Source organism: Ovis aries, chromosome 15 (assembly GCF_016772045.2).
Source record: "Ovis aries strain OAR_USU_Benz2616 breed Rambouillet chromosome 15, ARS-UI_Ramb_v3.0, whole genome shotgun sequence".
Taxonomy (NCBI): Eukaryota; Metazoa; Chordata; class Mammalia; order Artiodactyla; family Bovidae; genus Ovis; species Ovis aries.
The window spans coordinates 81,786,382-81,796,177 of NC_056068.1; the positions used below are offsets into that span (position 1 = coordinate 81,786,382).

Sequence of the window (9,796 nt, forward strand, 5' to 3'; positions counted from 1 at the left end):
AGGGAAGAGGAGCAGGGAAGGGCAGAGACGCAGAAGCCGCAGCAGAAATTATGACGGACGCATGAGTCGCTCGAAGCTCTGCTGCCGTCATGCGCCTCTGCTCGCCGCTGCTAATTTCTTACCCTCATGACATACAGTGTCACCCCCAGTGGGCAAAGGGAACTGATCACAAGCCAGCAGTTGCCCTCCATCCTCCAAGCCTGATGACATTTGCAGTCTTCTTTCTCCTTGAACTGTGTTTGATACGTGTGGGGTTATTCACCAGCCTTTTTCCCACTAATATTTACCACCTTTGTTGATGTCTGCATTTTTCCCCTTTTTCTATTTCAAGAAGTTTAAAATAGTATTTCAGGAATATCTCTCCAACTTTCTTCTTTTTTTGAAATCACGGACACTCTCATAGTTCTCTCGTTTTCTTATGAACACCCCAAGATTGCGCTATATCTATGTCTTTACAGGATTCTGCACAAAGGATCCTTCTAGTAGGGATTCAGTAAATTATGTTTAAAAACATAAATGTGAGCTTGGAGCCTTCACCTAGAGGCGAGTGAAATTACATGCAGTAGGGTAATGATACACAGAGCTGGAGAGACTGGCTGTGTGCTTTTTTTTGGCTGGGAATACTAATTTTTTTTGGTCCATTAACAAATAGATCCGCAGGGGGGGAAAAAAACCTTTTAAACACAGGATAATAAAAACTGAACATTAACATTCTTCTTCAATTTTGTGTAAGCTCTGCAGTAGAGAAAAATATACGAACTGCAAACAGCTGCAAAAAGTGTCTTAGGGAGAAAACAGTTTCTACATCAATTAAAAAAAAAAACAAAACCTGACATTTCTCTAATTCAACCCAGTCCTTGGGCAGGTGGAGGCTGGAGAGTTGCCACTGGCCACCCAGAGAAATGCCAGCTCTTCCTCTCCCCACCGACCCACCGGGGGCTGGGCAGGCTGGACTGCTGCTGAAGAATCTTAGGGTAAAAACAAGATGAAAAAACCACTCAGGAAAAGGTGTGCTTCCCCCTCTGCCAGCCGCTGGAGTGGTCAGGTGCCCCCCTTGCTTCCCCTTTCTGAGATACTGACGCCAGCCCATCAGTGCATCTGGGTGTAGGGTTGACAGAACCGACGTGTGTAGGAGGCAATCAAGGAGTGTCAGTGTGTGAAGCAGCTGTTTATAAAGACAAGGCGCCCAAGGAGGACGGGAACAGAGCGTTTACGATTCACTTAGAGGCATCCAAGGGTTTTCTTACCACCTTATTTTAAACATGTTGGGTTTTTTTTGAGGGGGAGGGGCGGTAATACTGGGAAGACCTGATTTTCTGATGCTACTACTGTATACCCACAGTTGCCAAGAAACCTCGGGAGAAACGAGCTGGTTGTTCGAAGTGCACTCTAATTTGCTAGACTGAACACCCCAGAGCTAGGAGGTGGGAAGGCAGCCATCACCGGTGGAGTGCTGACGAGGTGACGCTCCCACTGCCAGGCTTGACCCCAAAAGGCCCGCATTATTCTCACAATCTCTTCTTTCTCTCTTGTCCTGGGCAGATGGAGAGAACCCAGGGCCCAGAAGAGGCTGGGCTCTGTAGAGGACTGAGCACTGTCCATAAATAGCTGCACACATTAAGCCCATTGCTAAACATTCAGCTGGACTATGGCCTCAGAGGGAAACCGTTTATGGTTCTAGGCTGAGGAAGGACGGAATTATTCGTCACAGAAGTTATTCTGAATAAGAGTTGCTAAGGCAACAGCAACGACAAAAAACAACATACTTCAAATCTTGCTCAAAATGGGAAAAACTCTAACTGCTACCCCCTTGTATCACCATCCCCTGGAGAAGGGAGAGGATACCCAGTCCAGGATCCTTGCGCTTCCCTGGTGGCTCAGATGGTAAAGAATCTGCCCGCAATGCAGGAGACCTGGGTTCCATCCCTGGGTTGGGAAGACTCCCTGGAGGAGGGCATGGCAGCCCCCTCCAGTATTCCTACCTGGAGAATCTCCAAGGACAGAGATGCTTGGCAGGCTACGGTCCACGGGGTCACAAAGAGTCAGACACGACTGAGGGACTAAGCAAAGCACAGCGCATGCAACAAATTTCCACAAGCACGGCTGTCTGAAACAGTACAAATTTATTCTCTCTGTTCCATTGGTCAGAAGTCAGGTTATGTTCCTTACTCCAATACTGGGGCCACCTGGTGCAAAGAGCCGATTCATTAGAGAAGACTCCGATAATGGGAAAGATTGAAGGCGGGAGGAGAAGGCGGCAGCAGAGGATCAGATTAGATAGCATCAGCGACTCCATCAATATGAATCTGAGCAAATTCTGGGAGATAGAGGACAGAGGAGCCTGGCGTGCTGCTGTCCACGGCGTGGCAGAGCCGGACACGACCTAGCGACTGAAGAACAGCAGCACCTGCTCGGGGTCTCCGGCAGCTAAACTCAGAGCTCTGGCCAGGTCTGTGGTTCTGAGGCTTGGGATTTTCTTCCAAGCTCGTTTATCCCTGGAGGAAACCAGTGACTCGCAGCTGTGGGCATGAGGCCCTGCGTCCTTGCTGTCTGTCCGCCAGGGGCCACTCTCTGCCCCTAAAAGCCACTTGCGTTTCTGCCCATGTGGTCCCTTCCGCCTTCAAGCCAGCAGCGGTTTGTCAAGTCCTTCTCAGATTTCTACTTCTGCTTTTAAGACATCCTGTGATCACACTGGGCCCATAATCCAGGACAATCTCCCTGTTGTGAAGTAAGCTCAGTAACTGTCTGTGAAGCTCCTTCCGTCACTTAGGGTAACACATTCAGGCTGGGATATCTTATTGTACTCATAGTCCTGGAAATTAGGCCGTGGGCCTTTCTTGGGGGCCATAATTCTATCACACCCTTGATGGGTGATAAGTGGAGAAGGAAAACGAGTCACTATATTTTGATGTAAGATTTCCTCCTCTAATACATTAACTTGCCTTGTCACACTAGAAGTACCCTTTTTTCTTTATGGTTTCAATAATCACAGTTATTTATTTACATGGTTTAAAAAATCAGCTAGCCACACAAAATTATCTTGAGTCACAAATAGGCCCATTTGTAACTCAAAATACTTCGAAGTCAGCCTGAACCAGAAAAATATCATGTTCTATGAATACCTTGATGTAAAAAAGTGGAAAAACACTGGTCTTCTCACAATGGAAGATCAAGATTTAACTTTTTTCCAAATCCCAACCAACGCATACACGAACATCTCCATCACCCGGGCTCTCTAAAAAGCTCGCAGTTTTGGTCAGAGAGACATACTGTTTACATCTTTATGACAATATATACCATCAGAGCTGAACTATTTACTGGTTTTTTAATTTGAACAGTGATTTTTCTCCCCCTAGAATTATGGGTTTTCTTTTCCTTCTTGCTTTTCAACCCCAAACTCTCCACTAGTTTTTCTAAGTCCTCGTAACCCAATGATTCATGTTACGAATTGTACCGGTCTCATCATTTTGAAGGAATTTCTACTGGAGATGTTCGGGCTGCTCACTCTCCGTCATGGGCACCCGGCTGTCATCTCAAGATTGCTTTCTCATCATCTTGGGATTTTTTCCATGACCCTCTTTCACCTCATATCTCATTTATTTCTCTCTCTTGCTGTCCTCCTTTGTTAAGAAAGCAAAAACAAGAAACAAAATCATATATTCCAGTAACTTCCCCCCCCTTTCTCCATATATAACATATCTCTTGACTGTCCTGTTATGACGAAATTTTTTTCTGGATGACTTTGTACCACAGAAACAAAAACGAGCACACACACATACTTCACTACATTTCGTATTTCAGTACGCATTTTTTACCAGTCAAGCTCTTCAAAGTTTTTCTTTTTTTTTACATTTTAAAGTAATTGTGCTGCTGCTGCTGCTAAGTCGCTTCAGTCGTGTCCGACTCTGAGCAACCCCATAGACGGCAGCCCACCAGGCTCCCCCGTCCCTGGGATTCTCCAGGCAAGACCATTGGAGTGGGTGGCCATTTCCTTCTCCAACGCAAGAAAGTGAAAAGTGAAACAGAAGTAATTACAGACTCATTCAAAATTCTTTGAAGCTGCAAAGATAAGAGAGTGACATGCCCTTCACGTGTATCATCCAATTGGCTGCATCTTAGATGGATGAGACGCAAGATCAAACCCAGGAAGCTGACGCTGGTACCCTGCAGTCACTAGAACGATTCAGTTCCTGTCATCTTTTACCCTGCATTCATTCGTGTGTGTGAGAGTGCTGAGCTGTACTGCAGTTCAGTTCAGTTCAGTCACTCAGTCGTGTCTGACTCTCTGCGACCCCATGGACCACAGCACGCCAGGCCTCCTGTCCATCACCAACTCCCAGAGCTTGCTCAGACTCATGTCCGTCATGTAGGTGATGCCATCCAGCCATCTCATCCTCTGTTGTCCCCTCTCCTCCCACCTTCAATCTTTCCCAGCATCACAGGCTTTTCCAATGAGTCAGTTCTTCACATCAGGTGGCCCAAGTACTGGAGTTTCAGCTTCAGCATCATTCCGCCCAATGAACACCCAGGGCTGATCTCCTTCAGAATGGACTGGTTGGATCTCCTTGCAGTCCAAGGGACTCTCAAGAGTCTTCTCCAACACCACAGTTCAAAAGCATCAATTCTTCGGTGCTCAGCTTTCTTCATAGTCCAACTCTCACATCCATACATGACCACAGGAAAAACCATAGCTTTCACTATATGGACCTTTGTTGGCAAAGTAATGTCTCTGCTTTTGAATATGCTATCTAGGTTGGTCATAGCTTTTCTTCCAAGGAGCAAGTGTCTTTTAATTTCATGGCTGCAGTCACCATCTGCAGTGATTTTGGAGCCCAAGAAAATAAAGTCTCTCACTGTTTCCATTATTTCTCATTTATTTGCCATGAAGTGATGGGACTGGATGCCATGACCTTAGTTTTTTGAATGCTGAATTTTAAGCCATTTATTTTCTTTCATCTTCACCAAGAGGCTCTCTAGTTTCTCTTTGCTTTCTGCCATTAGGATGGTGTCATCTGCATATCTGAGGTAATTGTATTTCTACCAGCAATCTTGATTCCAGCTTGTGCTTCATCCAGCCTGGCATTTCCCCTGATGTACTCTGCATATAGGTTAAATAAGCAGGGTGACAATACACAGCCTTGAAGTACTCCTTTCCCAATTTTCAGCCAATCTGTTGTTATATGTCTGGTTCTAACTGTTGCTTCTTGACCTGGATACAGTGTTCTCAGGAGGCAGGTCAGGTGGTCTGGTATTCCCATCTCTTGAAGAATTTTCTGCAGTTTGTTGTGATCCACACAGTCAAAGTCTTCATAGCATAGGCAATGAAGACGAGGTAGATGCTTTCCTGGAATTCTCTGGACTTTTCTATGATCCAACATTTGCTGGCAATTTGATCTCTGGTTCCTTTGCCCCTTCTAAATCCAGCTCGTGCATCTGGAAATTTTCAATTCATGTACTGTTGAAGCCTCGCTTGCAGGATTCTGAGCATTACCTTGCTAGTGTGTGAAATGAGTACAACTGTGTGGGAGTGTGAGCATTCTGTGGCGTTGTCCTTCCTTGGGATTGGAATGAAAAGTGGCCTTTTCTAGTCCTGGGGCCACTGCTGAGTTTTCCAAATTTGCTGGCATATTGAGTGCAGCACTTTCACAGCATCATCTTTCAGGATTTGAAATAGCTCAGCTTGAATTTCTTCACCTCCTCTAGCTTTGTTCGTAGTTCATTCTCTTTAATTGCTGAGTAGCATTCTATGCATGGTTGTATGGTTGTACCAGATTTTGTTTAAGCATCATCTACTGAAGGACATTTGGGTTGTTTAACCTAGTTTTCTCTTATGTATAAAGCTGTGAGAAACATTCAGGTGCCGATTTCTGAGTGAAAACAGTTTCATTTCTCTGGGGTAAATGTACAGGAGTACAATTTCTGAGTTGCATGGTAAGTACATGTAAGACCCTTCCAAACTCTCTTCCAGAGTGGCTTTACATTTCCACATTCCCACCAGCATTTCCACATTCCCACCAGCATTTGTGTATCAGAGACCCTATTTCTCTGCATCGTCACAAGCATTTGGTATTGCCACTTTTCTATTTTAGCCATCCTGCTAAATTTGCAGTTATAGCTCATTGTAGGTTTAATTTACATTTTCCTTAATAACTAATAACTAATGAGCTTGCTTTCACGCTGCCCGCTGCCTTTTCAGAAACAGCACCTGGTGATGAAGTTGGGAGACTGTGCCTGTCTGAAAATGTTGTAATTTATATCCTCTCAATAGTTGGATGGTTTGGTTGGCGTGTAAAATTCTAGTTTAGAACCATTGCTCTTCTGAATGGTTAAAGGCTGGTTGTCTTCTCATTTCCAGGATTGCTACTGAAAAACCCAAATACTAATATTTCTAATCTTTTACATGTGATTTGACTTTTCTTTCCTCTTGGAATCTTCAAGGGTGTTTCATTTGTAGCCACTGTTTTGAAATTTAGTCATGTGGGTCTATTTTCATTAATTTTTCTGGGTAGTCAAATGTGAATTTCTAAATTATTTTATACCCCTGGTTTTTCTCTTTTTCTCTTTCTGTAACTGCTATTGAAACTCCTGAATTAGACTTATTATTATATTCTTTCTTCTGTTTTCTCTTTATTGCTCTTCTTTTCTGCATTCCGGTTAATTTTCTCTACTTATCAAAACTGTCTACTGAGGTTTTCTTTCTGACTTTCATTTCTATTTTCAAGAGATCTATCAATATTTTTTCTCTGCTTCCTTTTTGAACAGCCAGTAACAGCAATTCTTGGAGGCAAATGCTAAGACTAGGTGCAGGGGCAAAAACAACAGGCTGGCTCAAGGGAAAGAAATTACCTGGTCAAGAAGAGTCTGTCCAAGCTATTATCAAGTAGGATGGATTAGAGTCGGAACTCTCTGCAAACTCATCAATCATTTCTGTCTATGTTAACTCCTGGATGGTCAGGTCTCGTAAGACAGCTGCTCTCGTGCTCTCTGTCCAGCCCCTGCCTAACCCAGCCCTGCCTCACAGACATCAATCTACAAGCCAGTCTGCACACAACCCAGATACTGAAACCAACAGAAGAGCTATTTTATTTTATTTTATTTTTCAGAAGAGTTATTTTAGAGCACTTTACAGGAGCAACACTGGGAGTGAGAAGATAATCAAGCTTTAAACATTCAGAAAAGTCACTTCTAAACTAGAAATGGAAAAAAAAGAAAAGCCACTTCTGGACTAATTCCGTGTGACATTTCCAATGTTCTTATAAAAACACATAGGACATTTAGTTTATGAATAAACCAAACGTAACTTTGGAAATAAAGCTGCTGCTGCTGCTAAGTCACTTCAGTCATGTCTGACTCTGTGACCCCATAGACGGCAGCCCACCAGGCTCCCCCACCCTGAAATAAAGCAAACGTAATGCAAAACCAAGCATCTGGCCACCAAGATTAAAGTGGTAATAATAACGGAAGCAACATTTACTGCTATTGTTTTTATTACGATTTATATAACACCCACTACATGCCAGGTACTTTATAGTTCATTCTCAATTATCCTGAAAGTGAAAGTCACTCAGTTGTGTCTGACTTTTTGCAACCCCATGGTCTATACACAGTCAATGGAATTCTCCAGGCCAGAATACTGGAGTGGGGAGCCTTTCCCTTCTCCAGGGGACCTTCCCAACCCAGGGATCGAACCCAGGTCTCCCTCATTGCAGGTGGATTCTTTACTGTCTGAGCCACCAGGGAAGTCTAAGAATACTGGAGTATTCTTAGACATAGTATTGAATCAGGGTCTCCTGCATTGCAGGCAGATTCTTTACCAACTGAGCTATCAAGGCAACAATTAGTATTTCCATTTTTAACAAGGAATGAAATATTTTAATGAACATGTGAGTTAATATGAATATGTAAGTTAATATATCACTTGCCAAGATGCCATAGCTAGTAAATAAAAGGACTGGGAATTAATTCTAAATTTCTATGCTCTAACGATTGAGTTTTCCACTCAATATATCTCCAGAATTAACTGGCATGAATTAAAGCATAATAAAACTCAACTTCCACGTTTGTCAGATAGCTAGTACTATAATGTTTCAATCATGATGCTCAGAGAAGCAGGTGGGGGAGAAAGAGAAACTAGAAAAGGTCCAGAGGAAAGCTAAAACTTGAGTGATGAGGATGAGATGGTACATCATAAAGTATCTGGAATAAGTTTGCTTACTTTTGAGAACACTAACTCAGCATCAAAGGATTTTCATAGAGGATGGTCTCCATTAGGATTCCATGTCCATGGAAAATTGAATGAAAGAAGGTAAATTCAGAGAAAGGAATTTTAAGGTGTTCTAACTGGCAAACAGCTAGATACTGCCATCAGCGTTTTCAAAGTAGGCAGATCTGATTTAAACAGAGGATGCCAACACAGAATGGATAAAACACAGTTCTTCCCTCCCCTTCATCCATGCACTGAGAGAGCAGCTCCTCTCTGCAGACACTGGAGTGCACTTTTCTACCCCTTGAATCTGGGTTTTCCATGCCAGCGGTCAACGGGACATCAGCACGCATGGTTCAGGAGACTTTCGAAAAGCATCTGAGATGCGAGAGTCCACCGACTGCCAGATATGTGACCGTGGGCCTGTGTGCTGAGTCGCTTCAGTCGTGTCCGACTCTTCATGACCCTATGGACTGTAGTCCGCCAGGCTTCTCTGTCCAGAGGGTTCTCCAGGCAAGAATACTGGAGTGGATTGTCATGCCCTCCTCCAGGGGACCTTGCCAACCCAGGAACTAAACCAGCGTCTCTTTTGTTTCCTGAATTGGCAGGCGGGTTCCTTACCACAAGAGCCACCTGGGAAGCCCAGATATGTGTCAGAAGTCACACTAAATCACCTAGCTATGGTCCCTCCACCAGCTAACCACAGACGCATGAGAAAGCCGGACAGAGGAGAGCTGAGCTGGACCAGCCAGTAGACTCACCCAACAGAACCCAAAGCACTGTGAGCAATAGCAAATGGTGGCTGTTTGAAGCCACTGAGTCTTAAAGCGGTTTGTTCACAGCTAAGCTAATAAAGGTCCGTCTAGTCAAGGCTATGGTTTTTCCAGTAGTCATTACAGATGCAAGAGTTGGACCATAAAGAGAGCTGAGTGCAGAAGAACTGATGCTTTTGAACTGTGGTGTTGGAGAAGACTCTTGAGAGTCCTTTGGATTGCAAAGAAATCAAAGCAGTCAATCCTAAAGGAAATCAACCCTGACTATTCATTGGAAGGACTGATGTTGAAGCTGAAACTCCAATACTTTGGCCACTTGATTGGAAGAACTGACTCATTGGAAAAGACCCTGATGCTGGGAAAGATTGAAGGCAGGAGGAGAAGGGGATGACAGAGGATGAGATGGTTGGATGGCATCACCAACTTGATGGACATGAGTTTGAGCAGGCTCTGGGAGTTGGTGATAGACAAGGAAGCCTGGTGTGTTGCAGTCTATGGGGTCCCAAAGAGTCAGACGCAACTGAGCAACTGAATTGAACTGAGCTGAAGCTAATAAACTCAGCTGGCAAAAAACAAAAGTGACAGGCTAAATAGACACGTCTGCTTCAAGACATAGCTAAGTAATTCTGTGGCCTGAGAGGTTTTGTTTTCTACCTGTTTGAAGACAGAGAACTAGAATACATGTCCATAAAACTCATTTATTTGAGAATTGAAATGTCTTTATAGACCATTTAGTCCAACCTAATAGGTGCACAGATAAGGAGGCTGAAACCAAGAGGGGGCTATGACTTGCCCAAGATCACAGTGAGTTCCTGACTGA

At 43.9% G+C, this 9,796-nt stretch overlaps 1 long non-coding RNA gene across 2 annotated transcripts in view; it reads right to left on the reverse strand.

Moving 5' to 3' along the window:
• LOC132657848 (uncharacterized) overlaps window positions 1-9,796 on the reverse strand; it is a 43,999-nt gene that overhangs the window by 18,965 nt on the left and 15,238 nt on the right. The gene's annotated exons all lie outside the window — the stretch shown is intronic.